Genomic DNA, 24,664 nt, shown 5'->3' with positions numbered 1-24,664 from the left:
AGTTTGGATATAATTTTATGTAGAAAAGTACTCACCGGAGTGTTTTAAGCAATACAGTGGCATGATTTGGTTTACACGCAAACTGCCGCTGCGTAGGGTTGTCAGGGGCTGGAACGGAAATGGGAAGTGAGGAAATTATTTCAGGAGTCAAGCGACAGGCTGATAGCTTGTACTAGGGTGGCAGCAGCTGAGGTAGTGAGAAGGGGACAGGCACAGGTGTTATTCTAGAGGGAAAGCTAGTCACCAAATTAAAATGTGGCAATCCCAGTATGGACCCGTTATCACCATTTATACCTACAGAAAGCCTTCTTGGCCCATCCACCATTTTTGTCTTAAATGCCCCTCTATATTAATACCAAAATCATCTCATTTTCGTTTTACTGTTGTGACTGGGTATATCCTTATCCATCCTCTTCCTTCAAAAAATTCTTTTTAGGTAGCCTTCTCTTTAAAAGACTCATGGTGTCAGATTGGTTTTTATGGGCCAGAGAGAATTTGTCTTTTAATAGACAAATTTAATAGAATTTGTCCTTAATCCCTTGGCAATCCTTTTATAACGGGTGTTTGTTCACAGTTCGATGGGCCTATATTATTCTTTTTGATTTTAAGCCATGTCCTTTGTTTTCTGTCTTTTGCTATACAGATTGTTTTATATGCTTTATCTTTTAAATTCAATATAAAGGTGGCTCTTTTTGTTATAATCCTTGTACTGATTTTGACTTTTATGAAATACGTAGTTAAAATGATATCTGTCTGAATATTTAAGTCAAAAGAATAAATGACTTTTGACTTTTCCTTAACACAAAATTCGGCTTATATTTATTCTCTGCTTTCACTTTGCACTTATGTTAATCTGGCATTATACATTCTGTCTTCTTAAATTTTTTATTGAAATGGTTATAGATTCGCATGCGGTTTTCAGAAAGAATTTAGAAAGATCTCAAGTACACCCCACCCAATTTTCCCCTAAAGGGTAACGTTTTGCAAAGTCCCGGTACAGTATCATAAATGGGATTTTGACGCTGATGAAACTCACCAGCATTCTTCAGATTTCCCCAGTTTTACTTGTTTTATTTTTTGGGAGAGAGAGAGAGCGTAGCATGCGCACTTGTGAGCGGGGGAGGGGGCAGAGAGAGGGGGAGTCAGAGAATCTTAAGCAGGTTCCGTGCTCGGCATGGAGCCTGATACGGGACACAATCTCACAGACTGTGAGATCATGACCTGCGCCAACATCAGGAGTCAGATGCTCAACCAGCTGAGCCACCCAGGCGCCCCTCCCCAGTTTTACCTGTACCTGTATTTGTGTGTATAGATGTTTACTGCTGTATAGTTTTGTCATATGTGTAAGTTTGTGCGTCTGCCTCCTCAATCGATACAGTGAACAGTTCCTCGCAACCCCCACCCCCAGCCCTATCTCTAACTGCTGCCAACCACTAATCTGCTTTTCACTTCTAACATGTTGCCGGTGTAGAATCTTTTTTTGTAAACGCAAGCATACACTTTGTTACCCATTGGGAATGACTTTTCTTTCACTCAGCGTTGTATCCTCGAGATTCACTCAAGTTGTGTGTATCAGGAGTTTGCTCCTTTCCGCTGCTGAGTGAATAATAGATCATGCTATGGATGTACCATAGTATATTTAACCATCTGCCTGTGAATTGTGTGTTTGGTTTTACAAAAAACCGCTAGGGTGCCTGGGTGGTTCAGACGGCTGAGCATCCTTCTCTTGATTTAGGCTCAAGTCATGATCCCAGGGTTATGAGCTCCAGCCCTGTGTCGGCCTCTGGGCATGAAGCCTGCTTAAGATTCTCTCTCTCTCTCTCTCTCTCTCTCACTCTCTCTCTCTCACTCTCTCTCTCTCCCCCTCTGCCCCTCTCCCCGCTCGCACGCGCTCTCTAAAAAATAACCCCCAAAACAGCAAACAACCTGCTAAACGGTTTCCCAGCATGACAGCCATGTTTTACATTCTTCCCAGCAACGTGCGAGTGGTCCCCTTTCTCCACATCCTCACCAGCTTTCATACTGTCGCTGTTTCCGTTTCAGCTCTTCTGGTGGGTGTCCAGTGATAGCCCACTGCATGATTTGCAGTTCCCCAATGGCTAATCCTTTCCAGTGTTTACTTCCCACTTACCGTCTCTACGTCATCCATTCGTATCTGTGTCTGTCTTTTGCCCATATTCTCATTAGATAGTTGTTTTTGTTTGGTTTCATCTTACTGCTGAGATTTGAGAATTCTTTATGTATTCTAGGTGCCACTCCTTGGTGAGATAGGTCGCTTGCAAGCATGTTCTCCCAGTACCCAGCGTATCTCTCCCTCCTCTTTGCGCGGGCTTTGGCGAACAAAAGAATTTTAATTTTGCGGAAGTCCAAACTTAGCAGCTTTTCCCGTTACGGATTGTGCTTTCGGTCTCACGTCTAAGAACTCTGGGCCTCGGCCTAGATCACAAAGATTGTCTGGTTTTTTTCTCTAATAAAAATTTTAAAAAGTTAATTTAAAAAGTTAAAAAAAAATGAATGTGTATTTGTTTATTTTGAGAGAGAGAGAAAGAGCACAAGCAGGGGAAGGGAGGAGGGAGAGAGAGAATCCCAAGCAAGCGGTACTCTCAGCACAGAGCCCGGTGCAGGGCTCAATTCCATGAACCGTGAGATCGCGACCTGAGGCGGAACCAAGAGTCGGACACTCAACCAACTGAGCCACCCGGGTGCCCTTATATAGTTTGAAATTGTACCTGTCAGTCCATGATTTATAGGGAATAAATTTTTATATATAGACATATATATATAATATATTACATATATCTGTACATATATACATATGACTATATAAATTACATAAGCTTATTATACAATCACACATACACACATGTAATTTATATATGTCCGTATTCTTTCTGTTGTTCATATTGTGTAAACTCTTGATCTGCCCTCAAATTCACCTTTTCTAACCTCTGTCATCTCTACTCTCCCAGCTCACGAATTGTTTATTTCTGCAATTGTGTTTTTCAGTTCTGTAATTTCCATTTGGTTCTTTTTCATAACTTCTGTTTCCTCATTCAGGTTTTCTTGTTTTTCACTTGTGTGAAGAGAACGTGTGATTGTTGAAGGATTTTTATGATGCCTTCTTTAAAATCCTCGCCAGATGGTTCAACGTCTAATTCGTATACATATTGGTGTCCGCGAAATCTCTTTTCTCATTCAAGTTGTGATTTTCTCAGTTCCTGAGATGATGGGCGATTTCCTATCGTATCCTGGACACTTTGCCTAATATATTAGTCGATGCTGGGTTCTATTTAAATCTTTTATTTTTAGTAGGTAGTCACCCTGTGTAGGATTACATGCAGGTCCCGGCTTACTTCTGTGGGCCATGCTTCCAAATGACAGTTTCATTTCACAGCGTTTGTGGTGATATTTTAGTCTGCTCGGTTTATCTGCTCCTACCGGGTCTCCCACTCATCCCTCCTCATGCTACTTGTGGAGTGGAAAGGGTTTCCTTGGGTCAGGATGATGGGTGTCTCTCTGTGCGGGAGGGGGTCCTCAGGCAAGAGTTTTCCTAAGCCAGGCCATCTTGTGATGGCGTTCTCCCCTAACCGTGGGGAACAAAGAATGCTTCCCAGGTCAAGTGCTTATTGAGATCCGCTTAATCCATTGGAGCCATGATGAGATCCATATCGCTGTTGCCCCCAGTCTCTGGGCAGAGGTGGAGAGTCTCAGGCCCACAGGGACCAAGTCTTCTTGGGCTGGGCCATTTGTTTGGGTGGAGGTCCCTCTTGCTGGGGCCTCCCTATTAAATTCCTGGGGGGGGGGAGGGACATTTCAGGGCTTCCAGGGAAGGAGAGCACTTCCCTTAGCTGTTTATCATTAGTGGGGCCCCCAGTAGATCCCCATGGCCCACCGTGGGTTTGTCCAGTGTTGTCTGAGGAGCTCCCATTCAGTATGAGGGAGGAAAGTGCCTACCCATGCCTCTTCCTATTGCTCGGTTTGAGGGACGGGATGCATTGCATCTGTGTTACCTCCTTCCACCGGGTGGGAGAATATAAGACATTCTGCTGCTATTTTGTTCTCCGGTGCTGGGTCCCTAACAGGTTCACCTTCCTCCTTTTAGCACCTTTGAGAATTCTCCTTTGGTTATCTCCTACCTTATCTCCACGGCTTATCGTGGTACTTGGTGAGGAAGCAGGGAGAAATGGGTCTATACCATGTTATCTGGGCTAGGTGTCCATCATTATTAAACAGCTCTTTTTTCCATCATTAAGTCTTCTTTTTTCAGAATATTTTCAGTGTTTGTGTTTAGTTTTGTATCCATATTTACAACAGTTCATTGTCCTTATCTCTAAAAAGTTTTCTTTATACTCTAAATTTCTTATGTCTGAATTGTTAATTACAGTTCTCTCAGTTGGCTGGAGAGCTTGGTTTGTGTGTGTGTGTGTGTGTGTGTGTGTGTGTGTGTGTGTGTTTGCAATTTTTCATAGTGGGGACCAGGGGATTATGTAAGAGATATGTTCTTCGAGCCCTTTGCAGATTTGAAAAGATCCTTCTGCGACTTTGCTAACAAAACAAAAATATGGTTAGTTTTTGGGTCACAAAATGCTAACCTCGGTGTCCTATAATCATCTCTCATAGTATTTTACATAGAATCCTACTCTTCCACGTGCTTCCTCAAGTTCCATGGTCCAATAAATCGTAGGAATGTCTCCTACTTCATGCAGTTCATCTCTTGGAGTCCCATAAAAGACACTAGTTCGTGAAAACTCTGACACAGCCTGCATTTGGCAAACTCGTTCAATTTTGTGTGGCCCGTCGTTTCTCAAACGATGTGATGATGTTGGAATGTCTTTCTGTGCTTCGCCTATTAATATTTATATCCTCAATACTCTCCGTTACAAGTCAAAGAGAACCTACCCATGGATTCAATAGTAAGGACAGAGATCTAACTTAGTAGGATGTCTGGAGTGGGCCGTCAGGACGGGAAGCAAAGGCTCAGTGATGTCATCCTGAAGCTTGGTCTTCGGTCCCACGATGCTCAGCCTGCTGAAGCCTCACCTTCGTCCATGTTGCCCTCCGGCTGAAGGATGGCTGCTATACCTTCAGGCACCAGAACTGGTAATGCTGATGGTGATGGCGATGATGATGATGATGCTGATGAAGGCAATGATGGCAGCCATCATCATCTCGGCAGCCATCGTCATCTCGGCAGCCAAAGACCTTCTTTGCCCTGATGGTTCTCTTTCTTATAAGTAAAGGGAAAGCTTTCTCAGAAGGCTCCGGGCAGGTGTTTCCTTTAAATGACATTGGCCAAAACAGAATGGCATGTCCGCTCCCAGCTACAGGGGGACTTGAGAAGATGGATACTGGCAAGAGGGATGTGGTCGCTTGCCTAGCTTCGATGTGTTATGATCCACCCTTGGGGCTTGACTCATTGGTCTCCCAATCGGATCAGGTTTCTTTAAGAAAGGAAGATAGAAGGAAAACGGCAGCCAGAATACAGCATCGGAAACTTTCAGGTGGGGTTCCTGGGTAGCTCGGTCGACTCTTGGTTTCTCACGGTTCGTGGGTTCGAGCGCCGTGTCGGGCTCCTTCCTGACAGCAGATTGCTGCTTGGGATTCTCACTCTCTCCCTCTCTCTCTGCCCCTCCCCTGCTCACAACTGTCTCTGTCTCTCTCAAAATAAATAAACTTGAAAGAAAGAAAGAAAGAAAGAAAGAAAGAAAGAAAGAAAGAAAGAAAGAAAAAGAAATTCTTTCAGGTATGCATTCATTGCTTTTTGTACTTTGTAGAGAAGTTGGAGGGGAGCTTGATTCAGCTTATGTTCCTTGTAGAGAACCTGTTTTGTTCGGCCGGATGCCTCTAATGTTTCTTGTTTATGTACAATCACATGTTGGGCAGAATAGATCTTTTTTTTTTTATTCCTTTGCCTGGATCTCAGGGAGCTTTTCTGATATATCAACTCGGGCCTTTCCACCCGGTACAGCTTTCTGGTATTCTCTTTTTACTGCTCTTGAGGCTCCGGGGTGGCTCAGTAGGTTAAGCGTCCAACTTCAGCTCAGGTCATGATCTCCTGGTTCTTGAGTTCTAGTCCCACATTAGGCTCCCTGCTGTCAGCACAGAGCCCACTTCAGACCCTCTGTGTCCCTCTCTCTCTGAATCTCCCCCACTCAGCTGTCCCTCTCAAAACTAAACTTTTAATTACTGCTTTTGCTCTGTTTAGTTTTTCTCCCGTGCAACAGACAAAACCCCTAAGACGGACCTGTTTTTTTGTTTGTTTGTTTTGTGTGTGTGTGTGTGTGTGTGTGTGTGTTTTGCCTCTTCCTTCTTATCCATTAACCTTTCTTTTTCTGTTTCTTCTGTTTCCATCCACAATCTGAGAACCTCTGACACCGCTCTGCTGCATGTGACTCCTGGTATGTGGGGTGGACGTCCCGCTGTGTATGACCTTTGAAATCATTTTAATTTTGCTCTGCGTTTTTGAGCTCCTTAACATTCTCTTTTCTCTTCCTGAAATCCTTCTCTGTTTCTTTAGTTCCACTTTTTCCTCCTCCTGTGGCTCCCTATTTCTGTTCCATTGTGACCAAATCCTCTTGGATGTCTCGAAGGCCCTAAGATATTTTCAAGTATCATCATTTTTGTGTGTGTGTGTGAACAGTAAGTTTTTTTTCCTAGTGATCTTTAGCCCCCTTAATCAGGGTAATGCTTATTTTCCCTTTGTTCTTCGTTATCTTTTCAAAAGTACTGTGTTAACATTTTTTTTTTTTTCTAATCCACATTGCCCCAGTGTCCTGGGATATGTTACAGAGCACGGAGGTAATTTAGTGTGGTTTTCCAACTTCTCTGGGCCTGTGTTTTTCCTCTGGTGGCTCAGAGGGTATAGGTGGTGGTTTCTTTCTACATCTGTCCCCAGGAACGCGGCCCTTCGTGGAAATTCCTCCAAGATTGCCCTGTGTTCTCTTATCTTCATTTCACAGTTGGTGCTGGGTGTCTTTCCTTTTTATTTATTTCTGTGTGTATTCTTCGGCGAAATTAGCGAGGAAATGACTCTGGGCCAGCACTCAGACCGGGTTGGTGGGCACTTGGGAAGTCCTCGGAGAGGCGGTGTGCGGTAATAGGGAAAAACACAGGGCATCCGAGCGAGTAGCCTTCCCTCCGGCTCTGCCTGTGTGTGCTGTGTGAACGTAAGCCCATCACTGGTACTCAGAGCGTCGGCTTCCTCAGCTAATAGGAACATCCACACGAAGGGTCAAATGGGATACCACATCTGAGGTGCGTGGCACCTGGTATGTTTAGTCCCCCGCCCTCCTGTTCCAAATACTCTACACAGAAATAGCAAGCATCGAGTTGAACTTCTGGTCAACCAGCTTCTGCTCTCCTGACTCAGAGCCTGTCCGTGTCTGGACCCCGTTCTCTCACGGCCAGAGCCTGCTTCATATCTAGAGATGCTTTCCGCATGGACCGTGATCTGGGGATGCCTTCTCTGCTTGGCAGGATACTCCCAGGATTCCTTGTGGAGAGGCAGCAATAGTGGAAGGTTAGGAACCGAGGCTGCCTGTCATTTCCAGATCTGCTCCTTAAGACCTGTGGGATCACAGTCAGACTCCCTCTCCTTCTCTCTGCTTCCTTCTCCTCATCTTTAAAATGGGGATTGGGGCGCCTGGGTGGCTCAGTTGGTTAAGTGTCCAACTTTGGCTCAGGTCATGATCTCACAGTTCGTGAGTTCGAGCCCCGCGTCGGGCTCTGTGCGGACAGCTCAGGGCCTGGAGCCTGCTTCGGATTCTGTGACTCCCTCTCTCTCTGCCCCTCCCCTGCTCACTCTCTGTCTCTGTCTCTCTCTCTGTCTCTCAAAAATAAACATTAAAAAAATTTTTTTTAAATAAAATGGGGATAATGATTTACCTGCTACATAGGGTTAGCTGAACCATGTAAAGCCCTTAGGACAGGTCCTGACACATGGTGAGCATAGTATCAGTGTTTGCTACGGTGTTGTTGATGGTGATGATGATGGCAGCCACCACCATTGTCATCAGCCTCTCCTGCCGCAGACTGCCACATCCGGGCCCACTGTGTTCTGCCGGCCTGATTCAGCCTTCCACTGCCACCCTCCCCCTCCCCTGCTGTCTGCATCTTTGTGCCTGCTGGACTCCGCGGGTTGGGTCTGATTCCCCTCCCATCTCTCTCTCCCCATGGCTGTCACCTTCTCCACGCCCAGCTATGTTCGCTCGGCACGGCGACAGATGTGCAGAGTCCCTGTCCTTGGAGACACAGAATAAGAAATAAGCCCACCGTCCAGAAAAAGCTCACCCTCCAGAAAGCCTTAGACATTTATCTGCCTAAAGGCAAGAAACTGAACCGAAGGATCCTTCAAGGTCATGCCTCTGCACAGAATCTTTCAGAGACTCCACGGCTTCCCGAGGACAGAGTCCGAATTCCAAAATGTTGTACCATCTGTCCTCTCCACTTCAGCCCTGTCCTGTCCCCGGCAGTAAGGTCACAAGCCTGCCCCTGGAGCCCTGAGAATTACCTGTGGTCCTGACCACGCCTCCACACCTTCCCATTGGCTCATACCTTTGCCGGGACAGCCCCCCCCCTTCCCACCCTCCTCCCTAGACCCCGGAAAACCCTTGTGCCCCCCACCCTGTGGCACAGCCTCTGTCTCCGTCAGCCCTCACCGAGGAAGCACACTCCCGGCCCTGCTCCCGTGTCCTCGCCGTGTCCTGTGTCAGTTGCTGTAACAGCACATGGGCCACCTGCCTGAAATCCGTGGTTTCCTGTGGCAACAGAACGCTGAATAAGTAAGTGACACTTGTGACATCAACAAAGCATAGCTTTACTTTTGTCCCCTTTTGCCCCTTGAACATATATCCAGTTACAGCCGCGTCACTCTGCTCCTGGATGAAAACTTTTTTTTTTTTTGGTCCACAAGACATTTAAGAATTTAAATATTTTACTCATACGGAAAAGTACAGAGCGAATTAGACAGCGCGTCCCATAACAAGTGGTATATTGAACAGTTGAACAAACGGTAACATGATAATATTTGCTTCAGAATTTGAGAAGTTAAACGTTATACACTTGGTGTCCCTTACGTGGCCAACAGGAAGTGATGCCTGCAACCCCCTTGAACTGTTGTGGCCTTAAGATCAAGACTGTCACTTCCACCCCGCCGGATTCGCACACACTACGTGTGCCTAGAACAAGATCTCCTCTTACAATTCCGTCTAAAATGTGCCCTACTGCCACTGGCTGGGTTTTTGTTTTTGTTTTTGTTTTTTAATTTTTACTCAGGAGGCTATTTAAGCTTTATCCATGTCGCTGTGTGTAGGTTGAGATTATTTTAAATGCCGAAGGGCAGCCCGTTGTACTATCACTGACGCCATCAGCGTCACGTCATCGGTCATTTAGATGGTCCGCAAGTTTTGATCGCCGGGACAGACACCCGGAAGCGGAACCGCCCCGGTGCGGGCACAACGTCGGCTCCATTAAGAGGTGCCAAAAAACTTAAAAATTAAAAAAAAAAAAAAAAAAAAGAATAGTGGGGGAAAAAAAACAAAAAAAAAGAGTTGCCAAAATGTTTCCCGAAGTGCTTGTTTCAACGTTTAATCCCACCGATGCTCGCTTGCTCGCTTTGAGAGCCTGAGCACGCATGCGTGTATGCGCCTGCACAGGAAGGGCAGAGGGACCCTGAGGCAGGCTCCCTGCTCAGCGCAGAGCCCCACACGGGGCTTGATCTCAGGACCCTGAGATCGTGATCTGGGTCGGAGTTAGGAGTCGAGCACTTAACCGGGCACCCAGGTTCCGCCCCCCCCCCTCACCCCCCCAGGTTCCCCCCACCCCCCACCTATGCTTTCTCGCTTATCTGCATCCTTGGGAACTAAATCTTTGCCAAGATGTGAAATGACGTTTTGTGGTCCTTTTGGCTTGTTTTGCCTTTAATACTGGAGAGGGTGGCCATTTCCCCCACGTGCATCGGCCATTGGGGTTTTCTCTTTTGTGATTTGCCTGTTCGTATTCTTTGCCAGAGTTTCAATTTGGTGGTGCATCGTTTCCTTTTGATTTGTTTGACCCGTTGTTCTCCTCCTACCTCTGGGGGACTCAGTGCTTCTGGGTAATAGCAAAAGTAGAATAATTTAAGCCTCTCTGGCTACAAACTCCAGCCAAATCACCACAATCCCAGGAGAGAGAGAACTTCCATCTTTTTCCCGTAGAAGAATCTAGACGAGATGAGTAAAATAGTCAAGCTAGCGTGGCTGGGTAACTGCAGGGTTTGCAACCCCGTGGTTCATTTCTTAGACTGGCTCCGCTGACATCATAGGACGCTGAGACCCATTAGCGTTACTCAGATACCCTTCTGAGTTCTCCCGGGCAAGTGAACCCTGCTATACATAACTCAAATTATTCCTCTTCATAACATCATTCTCGCATTTTTTGTTATGGTGACTCTTGACGGGGGCTCACTAAATCTCTCTTCCAATTACTATTTCATGGGGTGCGTGGGTCCCGGTGCCAGGGCAAACCAGAGTGGATCACACACACGCCTTGCAGCCTTGCTGAAGCATTTAACTCTACTTGATTGGATTCCTGCTGTTTGCTCGGTCCCCTCATTTACACGGTCACACTTCTGCCTGTTCTCTCTTGCTCTCTCCTGCACCCTCCGGTAAGATCTGACTCTTTCTGCAAGGCCTGACCTATTCTGTTCCACCTGAATCTATTAACTGTGCTGGTTAGGTAGCCAGGTTGTTGATCTTGACCTCCTTGTAAGAGATTGTTTTTTTGATTTTTTTTAAAACTTTTTAAAAAAGTTTATTTATTCTTTGGGGGGGGGGGGTACAAGCAGGGGAGGGATAGAGAGAGTGGGAAAGAGGGAATCCCAAGCAGGCTTTCCAGTGTGGGGCTCGAACTCATGAACCATGAGATCATGACCTGAGCCGGCCACTTAACCGACTGAACCACGCAGGCACCCCTGATTAATTGTTTATCATTAATAATTTATAGAAAAAAATTGAGATTAGCTAGAGATCCATCTGTTTCAAACTCCTATTCAAACTAGTCTTTTCAAACTAATATTTTCTGGTTTGGTTTCTTACCTTCCCTAGCTTTTAGATCATAATTTATTCACGTCTGCTCTGTGACATAGTTCCCTTTGACTTCTTTTCAACATTTCTGTGTGTGTGTAGTTTTTTTTTGGGGGGGGGGGTCTGTCTTTATAAGCAGGAGATAGCTGAATTTGAAAAATTCCAACCAATAGTCTGTCTTTAAAGAAATAAATGTACACTTTATGTGTAGGGGTCGGGCAGGACACTATAGACACTTTAGGAATCATTTGTTCTGCCTTTATTTTGTGTTGTCTGTTCACCATTGGATAGATTGCATTCTCTTCCCTGTTGAATAGATTACTGCCCACCCCCCCAAACACACCTTTTTTCCTGCTTGATTTCGAAGCTCCACATTTCTGTTATTTTACATTTTGAAATACATGTTTTAACATTTTTTTTTACAAAGTTCAAAATTACTCAGTATCTCCATGACCCTCCTAAGAAAGGCAGCGACCGCCACTTCCGTGTCCTTGATGATTGTTGTCTGGAATTTGGGTGACCCTGATGCTGTCGTGTAGATGCAATGCGACTCCTAGGACGTCCTGGCCCGTGCCCCGGGGTGACGTTTGTTTGCTTCCTCTGGCCTCCCTGGGGTTAGCTGTGTGTGAGCCCAGGGGGTTGTTGGAGCCTGATGGCCTTTCCTGAGCAGGGCGGGGGGCTGGTCTCAGTGCCAGGGGGCCCCACCCCCCCTTATTTCACCTGGGCAGGTTCAGTCCTCTTTTCCCAGCAGGTGAGGAGCCTCCCTGTTACCTCTGTCTGTCACTGTACCTGCAGCCAGCAGGCTGGCACATTCAATGCAATTTTCTGCCTTCAATTTTGGCTCAGGTTTTGGCTACAGAAATGATAACTTGGTTCGTTAGCGGGACCGTGTCTTTCCTTTTCCTTACTTATATTGGAGTGGGGTCGGGATGCTCCAAGCGTGACTTTCTGGTGCCATCTTGACTGGTGCACTCGTGCCAGATTTTTGGCTTCCTGAGGGCAAGAACTACTTCCTTAATTTCTGTGTCTCTATTAGGGGTCCGTAATACCTGCGCTGGGTCTGTAAAATAACATCGAGAATGTTATAGGTCTGTGAGTTTATACTCCTTGCAACCTAGCAGGTGCGCCTGACACAGTTCCATGAATGCTGGCAGAAGACACAAGACTCCTGGTCAGAGACAAGGCCTGTCGCTGACAGCAATAGCTTCTTGAGCTGGTTCTCTGAGCCCTAATTCCTACAAGATGACACTTGGAGGGCCCGGTGTCACCTGCATAGAGTTACAGCAGAGGACCCCTGAGCTTAAGGTACCTAAATCTTTTATAACGGGCAGTAAGCCTACCTGCCTTTGTCCTGGAGAGACATGCCATCTTTATCATACCTGACCATGATCTAACTTGCCCTTTGGAGAAGACATCATGCCTTCAAAGGCTGTTCTCTCTGCAGATGCCCTTGAGAAGATAGTCCTAAGCAAAGGCAGTCGGTGGTTGTGCTGTAAGACGTGCAGAAACGTGAAAGGCCCAAGGAGAATTGTCTCTGAGCAGGTGGCTGCTCAGTAAAGTCTTCTCCTCAATGCATGATGGTTCTCATCCATCATGATGCACATTATGATAATGGTGGTGTAGAAAAAGCAGACTAGTCCTTGCAATGAGGGAGGATCTTAGTGTTGCCTGCAGCTCTAGGAGCCAACAGCAATGAATGCGGGGAGAATTTGGTCTCTGCATTGGGAGGATGGACTGGTTGGCAAAGGCCTGTCAAGAATGGGTCCCAGAGGAAGCCACAGCCTCTGCCTCTCATCCCTGGAGGCATAGCTGGTGCCCCCTCCAACCCTCCGTACTTGGGCCACCGCTGTGCCTCTGCCAACTCCATAAAGAACTTTCTAGAGTCCCTGATCTTTTGCAACGCTGGCTCAGGATCCAAGATCCTGGGTGAATATGTCTGGTTCGACAAGCCTGAGGCAGAGGAGCTGACTTTTTGAAGATTTATTCTGAGGAATGAATGGGCTCAGATTCTCACCAAGACACTTATGCTGGGGAAGTTTCCAGACACAAGAAGGAAATGCGGATCCTGAGCCTGTGCTTTGCTTTAATATACACTTTTGGTAGCAGCTAATATATGTATTAGTTTGCTTTGCTGTGATTCATGATAGGCATGAAGACGGATGATTTTGTTTTGTCTGCACTGCTTTTTGTGAGCCCTGTGGCACGTGCATCTATCAGGTAAGCCCCTGCAGGTAGCCATCATCCACGTGACAGGCCTGTCAGGCTGAGTGCCATATACCAGCCCCTCTGACTGTAAAATCTTGTGGGAGGAAGCAGGTTTCTCCTGGCTGTAAGCCCTCTTTGAGAGCACATATCTTCAAATAGGATAAGTGTCAAAGGCAGTTCACCCTCTCATTTCTGGGAACACCTGAGCCCTTCCCCTACCTGGCCCTTCTTCCCAGCTGATGGGAGCCTGGGCCAGTTTAAACGCAGGAATCTGTAGAGGTAACCGTGGCTCAAAGACCAAATCCTCTGCTATTTCTGCATCTGGGGAGGGGGCCGCTCTGGGAGGAAGAACAGAGCTCAGCACTAGGAGTGTGTGGTCCTAGACCGTCCCCTGCACTTACGTCTCTGAAGTAAGGGCTTCTTCGGATGGCCTGTCCAGCTGCCAGATTTGCCTTTTCCTCTGCTTCCCTGATCAGCCCTGCTCAGAGAGACACTGTAGCGTCCACGACCGTTGAGGCCCCGCCATGACCAAGTGGGCAACCTTGTTCTTTACCCTCGTGTGCACACTTTGTCCTAGGATGCCTTTTGTTGTTGTTGTTCTTAACTGAAATCATTGTCCCAGGTCACCGGTTGTCTCCCCCCACCGAAAAAGGTTTATCTTGAGAATCGTCTAAATCAGTTGTGCGTAGTTGGAAATGGTCTCTCCTGGGGCACTAAGTCTGGTGTAATTGGAGGATACCCAAGACATCAAATGGAAACACCACAATGTAACTAATAATACGGTGTTTCATACTGGAGTTGATATCATAAAGGGAAGGTGAAGGAGCAAACGGGTGTGAAAGTTAGTGCATAAAAGGGGGGACCAAGAGGCACAGAGCCTACAAGATTATAGGGGTTTCCCGTGAAGTGCACGGTAGACGTTGGGTGTAGATCATGTCAGGAAAATTAATAAGGGAGGAAGGATGGAAGAGAGAATAGAAACACTGGTTCTGATGTTGGACTTAAACTTCATCTTTTTTGGGTAATTTTTAAGTTGAGATATAACTGACCCACGACATTATATTCGTTTCAGCGTACAACGTAACGATTCGATATTTGTACATATTGTGAAATGAGCACAATATAGACAACAAGACCACAATGAATCTGGTTAATTGACATCCATCACCACACATAGTCACAATTTTATTTTCTTGTGATGAGAACTTTTAAGATCTCATCTCTTAGCAACTTTCAAGTATACGACACAGTATCATTAACAATAGTCACTATGCTGCGTATTACGTCCTCAAGACTTCTTAAACTTACAACTGGAAGTTTGTAACTTTTGACCCTCAATTTCCCCCCACCTCTGGCAGCCACCATTCTCTTCTCTGTATCGGTGAGTTTGGGTTTTGGTTTGTTTTTAGATTCCACGTTTAAGTGGGATCATGCGGTATTTGTCTTTCAATATTTCACTTAGTGTAGTGCCCTCAAGGTCCATCCATGTTGCTGCAAATGGCAAGATTTCATTCTTTTGTATGGCTGAATTATAGGTATACAATTACATACATTACATTACATTGTATATACATAATTGCATTATGTAATTACATAATATAATTAATTATATATTAGTTATATAATATACATACATTGTACATAATATAAGTAATTATAATATGTATAATTATACATATAATTATGTATAATATGTATAATTATACTTAGTATAATTAATTATATTATAATTACATTATATATAATTACATTATATATATGTATATATGTATATATATATTAGATAATTGATTATATAATTACATTATATATAATTACATTATATATATGTATATATGTATATATGTATATATATAATGTAATTATATATAATGTAATTATATAATTATATATATATTATATTATATATATATAAATATATATATAATTATTTAAAAATATAATTATATATAATATAATTACATACTACAGTTTCTTTATCCGCTCGTCCAAGAATGGACCCTCAGGTTGCTTGCATGTCTTGGCTGTTGTAAACAATGGTGCAGGAAACGTGGGGGCGAAGGTGTCTCTTTGAGCTAGCATTTCAGCTGCACCCTTTTCAATGACCTAGAACACAGATGCCACCTACCAGAGGGGTCAATGTCAGACGGGTGGCAGAAGAGGCGAAAACATGGCCCAAACTCCCTACTTAACGTGTCCCTCCGCTGTGGTGCTCTCTCTGGGCCTCCTTATTTGGGGTGGGTCTGCCCAGAAAAGCACATCTACATGTGCACGGCGGTCTTCTTTCTGCTGAGACGACACTGAGCCAGAGACTGATTGGATTCCATGGAAGGCCCAGCGGACGTGAAGCCCCAGCGTGGATTCCTGGCTGGAGGACAGGACCTCCCTCCCCCGGACAGAAGGTTAATGGGAACGGACACCAGCATCTCTCAGGAGTTTTGGTCCCAGCTCCCAGAAGTGCTGCCCGAATGGAGCCTGTGCTGGCTTCCAACCTAATTGCTAATCTGAGCGGAACTGGCCCCGTCCAGGCAGGGGCTGCAGAGCTGCAAGCAGAGCTGGGACCAGGTTGTGACCCCCACCCCCCACGGCATGCCGGGAAAGTTCCTTCCAGCTGACAGCAGGGCCGGGGAAAGAACATCTGCTCCGACATTTGCCAAGTCACAGCTGTCTCTGCTGATGGCTTATTCCTTAGAACTTGCTGGTATCTGCCCACTCATTCTTGCCAGCTCATCCAGGTCACAGGATATCTCACGTCACTGTTGTCCACCAAATTCTGTCCTAGAGCCTTTTAGGGATGGGACGATGAGGTAGATTGGTAGCAGAAGAAGACACCCCAAAAAATCAGTGGAGCCAGTGCCCCAGAGCCTGGAAGAACTGGCCATTCCTTCCTTCCCAGGAGCCGAGAATATAGCCCTGGTTGCTGTGATTTCTTTACTGCAAGGATGCTCTAAATCAATAAAGGCGATCATTGTATTTACTGCCTATGTGGTTGAACTGCATCCATTCAGGCTACGTAGGCAAGGTCAGCCTGAATTAGAGATATCTCATTACGTAGGCATTTTCAGGGTATGGCGTTTTATCATGGTATTTCACCGGATTTGTGTGTATCTAGGTAATTGGAATTAGCTGCTACTTCTAAAAAGTGTTTTTAAATGGAAGCTCTGAGACACATTGATAATTAGCATCCTTTTATACCCTCAATTAAACTGCCAAAGTGCCTAGCAGTTTTCTTTCTTCTTAAGTTACTTAAATACAGCCATGTAATTTTATTTACCTGATTTGTTTGCTCAGGCGGTCCCTCTTCAATGACAGTGAAAAGGAAGACTTAGGCTGTACTCCCATCAGATCATCAGACATTGTAAAAATTTGCCACGTCCAAAATTCTTAACGAGGGTTTATAGCATATAAATGCATCTTTGGTTTCAAAAGCCTACATCTTGAGCAAGGAAAAGACACATTTCTTTCTTTTTTTTTTTTTTTTTTTTATTTTGTAAAATGTTTAGTCATTTTTGAGAGAGAGCACAAATGGGAGAGGGGCAGAGAGAGAGGAAGACACAGAATCTGAAGCAGGCTCCAGGTTCCCAGCTGTCAGCACAGAGCCCGACGCGGGGCTCAGACTCAGGAGCTGTGAGATCATGACCTGAGCCGAAGTCGGACGCTCAACCCACGGAGCCCCCCGGGCATCCGAAGCAAAAAGACACATTTCTGTTCAAACCACGCAGTGAGTCTGCTATATACTGGCTCCCAGACCCATATCTACTAGTTTATCCATTTTTTTTCTGTGGTGCACACAGCAGAAACAGTAAACTCTTGAAGCAGAATTCAATTTTCAGGAAATGCCTCTGTTAAGCCGTGCAGGGTGGTTTTTTCAAAAGCGCATCGAGCACCTACTTGTGCTGGGTGCTATGAGACCACCAAGCGTCCGCTCTCAAAGGACCCCCCGCCACCCACTTTGGGGATGGTGTGAGGGGTTCGAAAGGCAAGCATGGTTGTGACCTGCTGGACATCTCCTGGGGCTCAGTGCCGGTGGCACTGTTGGTCTTTTTTAGAGCTGGCATCAGATGACTCTTCTGAGCTGCAAAATCTGGGGAACGAACAAGAGATTGCGAGAGACCACACTCTGGCCACGTGCTTTGCCGGTCTGCAGACCAGCGTCTCCTGACTGCAGCCGAGACAGCCAATGACGCTTGGTTGCCTTACAGGAATCCAATTAGGGGAGTATAAACACCTTCCGGTCACTGCCAAGCACACGTGCCAGTGAAGCTTGAAATCCAAAGCTGTAGAGTCATCAAGCTGTAGAGTCATTAAAATCTGTTAAATTCCCTAAGTTGGAAATTGATGGCTCCCTCCCTGCACACCTTCTAAATCTCGTCCGACATCATTTATCACTCGTGACAAAATACTAACAGAGAAGTGGACACACCTTTGACCAAATTATCACATTTTGGTTCTGGGTTTTTTTTTTTGTTTTTTTTTTCCTGCATGTATAGAGGTGCCTGAACTTCCTCCCAGCAGACATAAATAGACGAGAAGGTAAAAATGTTCTCCTTTCAGATATCAACCAACACGATTTAAAAAAAAACAAAAACCCAAACCTTCCATGTAATGACTCCCCCCCCCCCCCCCCCCCCCGGAGGCCACATCACTTGAGGTCTGGTGGGCAAACCACTTGGAAGCCAGATACACACAAAATTGGTTTTCCTCTAGGCACGCAACAGAATGCAAACTCACTACCGAGACGTACCCTGGGAAGTTCAAAACCAGCTGAAGGTCAGTGTTAAGCATGGGACCTGTGTATCCATGGAAGCCTGAAGGTTTCAGAGAGGCAAGAAAATTCCAGTATTTCAGAGTCCAGGTGTGTGGAAGCCGTTCTGTGTCCATCTGTTGGATTCACTTGTGGGCACATTTCACCAATTTTTAGTTAGATTGAACTTAGCTTAACCACTCAGAACCTGCTTCTATACCTGTCCAATGGGGATAATGATACGATGCCACTTCCTGACAAAAATCAGCCCATTTCTCTCCCCCCCAGCCTTTGGCAACCCCCACCTACTCTATGAGTTCATCTTTCTTAGATTTCACATAATAGTGAGATCATACAGTATTTGTCTTTCTCTGCCTGACTTATTTCCCTTACCATGATGCCCAGCACATTCATCCGTGTTGTTGAAAATGGCAAGATTTCCTTCTTCTCTATGACTGAAAAATATTCCAGTGTATGTTTTCTTTCCCCGTACCTCCACTGAGAGATGCGTAGGTCATTGCCGTGTCTTGGCAACCGTGAACAATAGCAGGGAACATGGAGGTACAGAGAGCTCCTCGAGAGAGTGGTTTTATTTCCTTTGGGTAGATACCCAGAAGTGGAATTTTTAATGGTAGTTCGGCTTTTAATTTTTTGAGGAACCTCCATACTGTTTTCCATAGTGGCTGCACTGACATTCCTACCCACAGGGCTCCCTTTTTTCTGCATCCTCCCAACTCTTGCGATCTCTTGTCTTTTTGGTAATACCCATTCTAACACACATGTGATGATGTCTCATTGTGGTTTTGACTGGCATTTCCTGATGATTAGCAACGTAGGGTAACTTTTCATGCACCTGTTGGCCATTTGTATGTCTTCTTGGGAAAAACTGTCTCCTCAGGTCCTTTGTTTTTGATCTGTTTCTACTGTACCTCCCACTAAACCTGCTTATTATTCCCCCATCTTCCGGTCTTCTTTTGTAGCAACTTGTCTGTAATTCCCTGTCCTACCACCCTATTGCTTCTCCCCTCTCTCCCTCAGTTCCTGGTTTGTTTATTACACCTAAAATGCCCTCAGGGTGTTTCTCACCAGTTACTTCTGTCTATTGGGAATTCTGGGTGAACTGACACATGACACAGCCTTGGAACTTAGGCGTTCAAGCCAGCCTGAAATGAGCTCTCAATTGTGCAGAACCAATTACCCCCGGGTCCCTTGTACTGATGGAAGTGAGTTTTAAATCGTAGGTCTGGCTGCTTAGCAAAGATTGGACTTCGTCAAATGGGAGAATGCCCGGGTGATGCTGGGTTGAGCTCTTCCGTGACTAAGGAGCACTTCTCCTTCTCTGCTTTTTATTGAAAATGTCATGAGCTTTATTGCCTAAGTGTTAAAGCACAAGGACAAAGTGGGAAATTACTTTAACTTCCATTCAGAGTGCTACATTGCGTGTCTATTTCCAGAGGGCACGGAAGGTCAGCTTGCCTCGCAAGAAAAGGGTGTATTTTGCAAATAAGAGTCCTTAAAACTCTAGTAACAATTTTGTGTTTGATTTTGCAAGGGCCGGATCCCAGAATAGCCTTAAGAATGTTTACTTGCTACAACCTTTTTATTTGTAACACATTGGGATTATAATACAATTCAATATAATAAATCATAATGATAAGTAAAAAAAAATAATGGTGTTTGCTTGGTCAAAACCAGTTTGTTTCATATTGGAAGGACACTATTTTCTAATAGAATCAAATAACTATTAAATCTCGGGATCAGTAGGGAGCAACAATTTATCTAAATGGATCTGTGTATGAGATCCCAACCAAATGATTATCTAACCTGTTTGGTGTTACCTATTGCCAGGAACTCTTTTTCCTTAGATTCCTTAGATTTCCTTAGATTTCACATAATAGTGAGATCTATTATGAGATAGATTAGTGAGATCTAATTATCTGCGGATAATATATCGCATCTTTGCTGTGCTCGGTTAGAAATCTATTCTTTATTTTATGCCCCAGTTGGTCCTGGGATAGCCTACACCCCTTGATCCCACTCCTGATCCAATAGAATTAATTCACTTCTCTTCTGCCTGAGAAGCTGTAAACTATTTGAAGGCAGCTTGCACATTTGCCCTGCCTTTTCGCTTCTCCAAAATAAACTTCCCTGGTCCTCTCTTTGCTACATAACATCCTATTGACTTTGTCCCTATAATGCTATGTTTGACCCTCATTCCTTACAAATGGAAGCACCCAAAAGTGAATAAGACAAATTTAGGTATTACACGATAGTATGCTTTAACGAGTTAGGATTTTATGGCGTGCACTTTTATTAATGCATATCAGGAGGAAACACTTCTGTGACTTACTACCTGTCCTATGATGTATTTATTTGACTGTACTGTACCTTGATGAAAAAAATATTTAGTCTCCAAAAAATACATAGATGACATTAAGATAGAAGTATTTGTTAGGAAGAAATCGGGTCAAGAGGAAGAAGAAATCAAATGATGTCAAGGGTAAGATTCATACCCAGTACATGGGTGTTCTCAGCTCCCTGCCTTCACAGCTGAGGCAAGGAGGTAACTAATCAGTCGTGATTCACGGTCTCCAAAAGATAACAGCAACCCCCGTACTCAAGAGAAATACAACCGTTTTTGGTATTGAGACATTTCTTCTGTGGCTCCATGTGAAAAGGACATTGGGTGGAATATTTAGATACGTAATTTCCAAAATGCCTTTTAGATGTACAGTTCTATCAATTTTGATAAGCTTATACACTCGTGTAACCACCACCAACAAGAAAGATATAAAATACTTCTTTTTTTTTTTTTAATGTTTATTTATTTTTGAGACAGAGAGAGACAGAGCATGAATGGGGGAGGGGCAGAGAGAGAGGGAGACACAGAATCGGAAGCAGGCTCCAGGCTCTGAACCATCAGCCCAGAGCCTGACGCGGGGCTCGAACTCACGAACCATGAGATCGTGACCTGAGCTGAAGTCGGACGCTCAACCGACTGAGCCACCCAGGCGCCCCAGAGAAAGATATAACATACTTCTATCACCCCTCAAATTTCTCGTGCCCCATTGGACTTGGTTCCCCTAGCCCCAGCCCCTAGCAACTACTGATCTGACCTTACTGTCTACAGTAATGTAGAAATATGACATTTCTTTAACATCCTGTAGTCATATAAGACGTAACCTTTTCATCTTTCAAGCTGCAGAATACTTGAGAGGTTCATCTGTGTTGCGTCTGTCCACAGTCCGTTCCTGTTGATTGCCTAGCAATCCTCCAGTGCCCTACTCTAGCTTGTGCCCAGTTTGTTTATCCCTTCACCAATTAGTGGACATTTGGGTTATTTCCAGTCTGAAGTGTGTCTTAGGCCATTTGGGCCTGCTATCACAAAATACGGTAGCCTGGGGGGGCTTATCCGTAACGGGAGTCTATCGTTCACAATCCTGGAGGTTGGGCGGTCCAAGATCAGGCAGCAGAATTGCTGGTCCAAGAATTGTTGGTCCAAGAACCAACCAGCAGAATTGGTTCTGGTAGGGCCTGCTTCCTGGTTCACAGACAGCCATGTGTTCTCACATGGCGGAAGGAACAAGAGAGCTCCCTCCCCGAGATCTCTTTTATAAGGGCACTAGGCCCATTCGCAAGGATTCAGTCTTCATGACCCTAAGCACTTCCCAAAGACCCCACCTCCTAACACCACCAACTTGAGGGTTAGGATTTCAACATAGGGATTTGGGGGTGGGGTGGGGCACACGCATTCAGTCCAGTGCAGAGTGATGATGAATGCGGTTGCTGTAAACACTCATGTACAAGTCTTCGTGTGGATGTATGTCTTCATTTTTCTTGCGTAGATACCTAGGTAGGGTGCTGGGTCATGTGGTGGGTGTATGTTTTCCAAAGTGGTTGCGCCCTTTTTAATTCCCACTAGCAATGTCTGAGCCTTTCAGTTGCTCTACATTCTTGCCAACATTTGACATTCTCGCCTTTTTTATTCCTGGTTAATTTTAGACACTCTAGTAGGTTTCTGGCGGTAACTTATCATGACTTTTATTAGCCTTCTTTCCACTTGCTTGATGTTCTGTAGCGATATTTACGGTTGTATCAGTTGCCCATCTTTCACTGTATCGACTGTTTCCTTATCGTTGAGTTGGAGAGTTCTTTATATATTCTGCACACAAGTTTTTTTTTTTTTTAAACAGGTATTTGTTTTGTAAATATTTTTTTTTAATTTTTTTTTTTAACATTTATTTATTTTTGAGACAGAGAGAGACAGAGCATGAACGGGGGAGGGGCAGAGAGAGAGGGAGACACAGAATCCGAAACAGGCTCCAGGCTCCGAGCGGTCAGCACAGAGCCCGACGCGGGGCTCGAACTCACGGACCGCGAGATCACGACCTGAGCCGAAGTCGGACGCTCAACCGACTGAGCCACCCAGGCGCCCCTGTTTTGTAAATATTTATGCCTGATGATGGTTTGTGTTTTCATTGCCTTAACAGTGCTTTTTGAAAACAGAAGTCTTCCATTTTTGTGAAGTCCAGTTTGCCATATTCGTCTTATGATTCATGTTTTATGTGTTCTACCTAGAAATCTTTGCTTAACTCAGGGGGGGCCTCCTGCGTTTTCTTCTATATGTTTTTCTCATTTTAGGTTTAATATTTTGATTGTATCAGTTTTGAACGGTTCATCCATTGCATTATTGGAATAGACATGTGAATCCGTTAAAAAGAGAATTGTTCTTTTTTTTAAAAATCCAAGCTAGTTAACATATAGCGTAGTATTGGTTTCAGGGGCAGAATTTAGTGATTCATCGCTTACATATAACACCCAGTGCCCATCCCAACAAGTGCCCTTCTTAATGCCCATCACTCATCTAGCCCATCCCCCCACCCACCTCCCCTCCAGCAGCCCTCAGTTTGTTCTCTGTATTTAAGAGTTCAAAGAGATTGTTCTTAAACAGTTCTTAATAAAGGTCAAATGACGTTTTGTTAAAGAACATATCCAGAAACAGCATCTGTTGGGGAAGCTGAACCAAGGACATATCTCAGTTGTTCTGATAGAATCCAGTGGTAGGTTATATGCATTTGGTGTTTGTTAATTGTTGTTTCTTTTCTTAAATTTTTACTTATTTTTTAAATTCAAGTGTAATTAACATATAGTGCCACACTAGGTTCAGATGTACAATATAACAATTCAACCGCTCCACACAACACTCAGGGCTCATCATGATAAGTGTATTCTTAAAATTTTTTTTTAACGTTTATTTATTTTCGAGACAGAGACAGAGCATGAGTGGGGGAGGGGCAGAGAGACGGAGACACAGAATCCGAAGCAGGCTCCAGGCTCTGAGCCATCAGCACAGAGCCTGACGCAGGGCTCGAACTCACGAACCGTGAGATCATGACCTGAGCCGAAGTCAGATGCTTAACCGACTCAGCCACCCAGGCGCCTGACATCATGATAAGTGTATTCTTTTTCTTTTTAATTTTTTTTAATGTTTTTATTTATTTTTGAGACAGAGAGAGACAGAGCATGAGCAGGGAAGGGGCAGAGAGAGAGGGAGACACAGAATCGGAAGCAAGCTCCAGGCTCTGAGCCGTCAGCCCAGAGCTCGATATGGAGCTCGAACTCACAGACTGTGAGATCATGACCTGAGCCGAAGTCGGACGCTCAACTGACTGAGCCACCCAGGCGCCCCAATGATAAGTGTATTCTTAATCCCCCTCACCTGTTTCACCCAACCCCCTCCACCGCCACCAACTTCCTGTCTGGCAACCCCCAGTTTGTTCTCCATATTTAAGAGTCTCGTCTTTTGTCTCTTTTTTTCTTTGTTAGTTTATTGTTTCTTTTAAATATATATACTTTTTTGGGGCGCCTGGGTGGCGCAGTCGGTTAAGCGTCCGATTTCAGCCAGGTCACGATCTCGCGGTCTGTGAGTTCGAGCCCCGCGTCAGGCTCTGGGCTGATGGCTCGGAGCCTGGAGCCTGTTTCCGATTCTGTGTCTCCCTCTCTCTCTGCCCCTCCCCCGTTCATGCTCTGTCTCTCTCTGTCCCAAAAATAAATAAAAAAACGTTGAAAAAAAAAATTTTAAATATATATACTTTTTTAATGTTTATTTTTGGTAAGAGCCCAAGTAGGGGAAGGCAGAGAGAGGGGGACAGAGGATCTGAAGCAGACTTTGAACTCACGAACCCTAAGATCATCACCTGAGCCAAAGTCATTTGCCCAACTGACTGACCCCACCTAGGTGCCCCATAGTTTATTGTTTCTTAACATTAACTCTGAAACCCTCCTTTCTTGAATGGGTTCGATGCCTGGTAAAGATACTCCTGACTCAGGTCAGTAAAATCATATCTGCAAACGGGAGGAATTTTTTAGTATTGTTTTACAGAAGGTTGGAGGAAAAGAGCGCGCACAAATGATTAAGCTTTTCCAAAAGTCGTATCTAAGCAATTAAAGGCACACTTAAAAAAAACGTGAGCCAGGAGGCATTTCTGTTCTTCCCTGAATCTTCAAAAACTATTTCTACTAACTTACACCCCAGTGGTATTTTTAAGGTGCTGATTCTGTGTTCAACCCAAATCAATAAAACCATCTGATCCCCTACAGATTACTCCCTGCGCTAATTGCATTGGCCAATATTGGAAGCACGGTATCTAAAGAC

General features: G+C 44.8%; 1 protein-coding gene and 1 long non-coding RNA gene across 6 annotated transcripts in view; one reads left to right on the top strand and one right to left on the bottom strand.

The window, feature by feature from the left end:
• The window catches only part of LOC144614810 (uncharacterized), a 49,599-nt gene extending 40,671 nt beyond the window's left edge, over positions 1-8,928 (bottom strand). Inside the window, exons 1-2 of the long non-coding RNA XR_013553000.2 lie at positions 8,658-8,928; positions 36-108 (exon numbers count right to left, since the gene is read on the bottom strand). This is a non-coding gene — a long non-coding RNA (uncharacterized LOC144614810). The remainder of the gene's footprint in view (positions 1-35; positions 109-8,657) is intronic.
• The window catches only part of CALN1 (calneuron 1), a 530,205-nt gene that overhangs the window by 353,990 nt on the left and 151,551 nt on the right, over positions 1-24,664 (top strand). The window lies entirely within an intron of this gene.

This window comes from Panthera onca, chromosome E3, assembly GCF_046562875.1.
Source record: "Panthera onca isolate mPanOnc1 chromosome E3, mPanOnc1 haplotype 2, whole genome shotgun sequence".
Taxonomy (NCBI): Eukaryota; Metazoa; Chordata; class Mammalia; order Carnivora; family Felidae; genus Panthera; species Panthera onca.
This window is presented reverse-complemented; position numbering and strand designations above follow the sequence as displayed.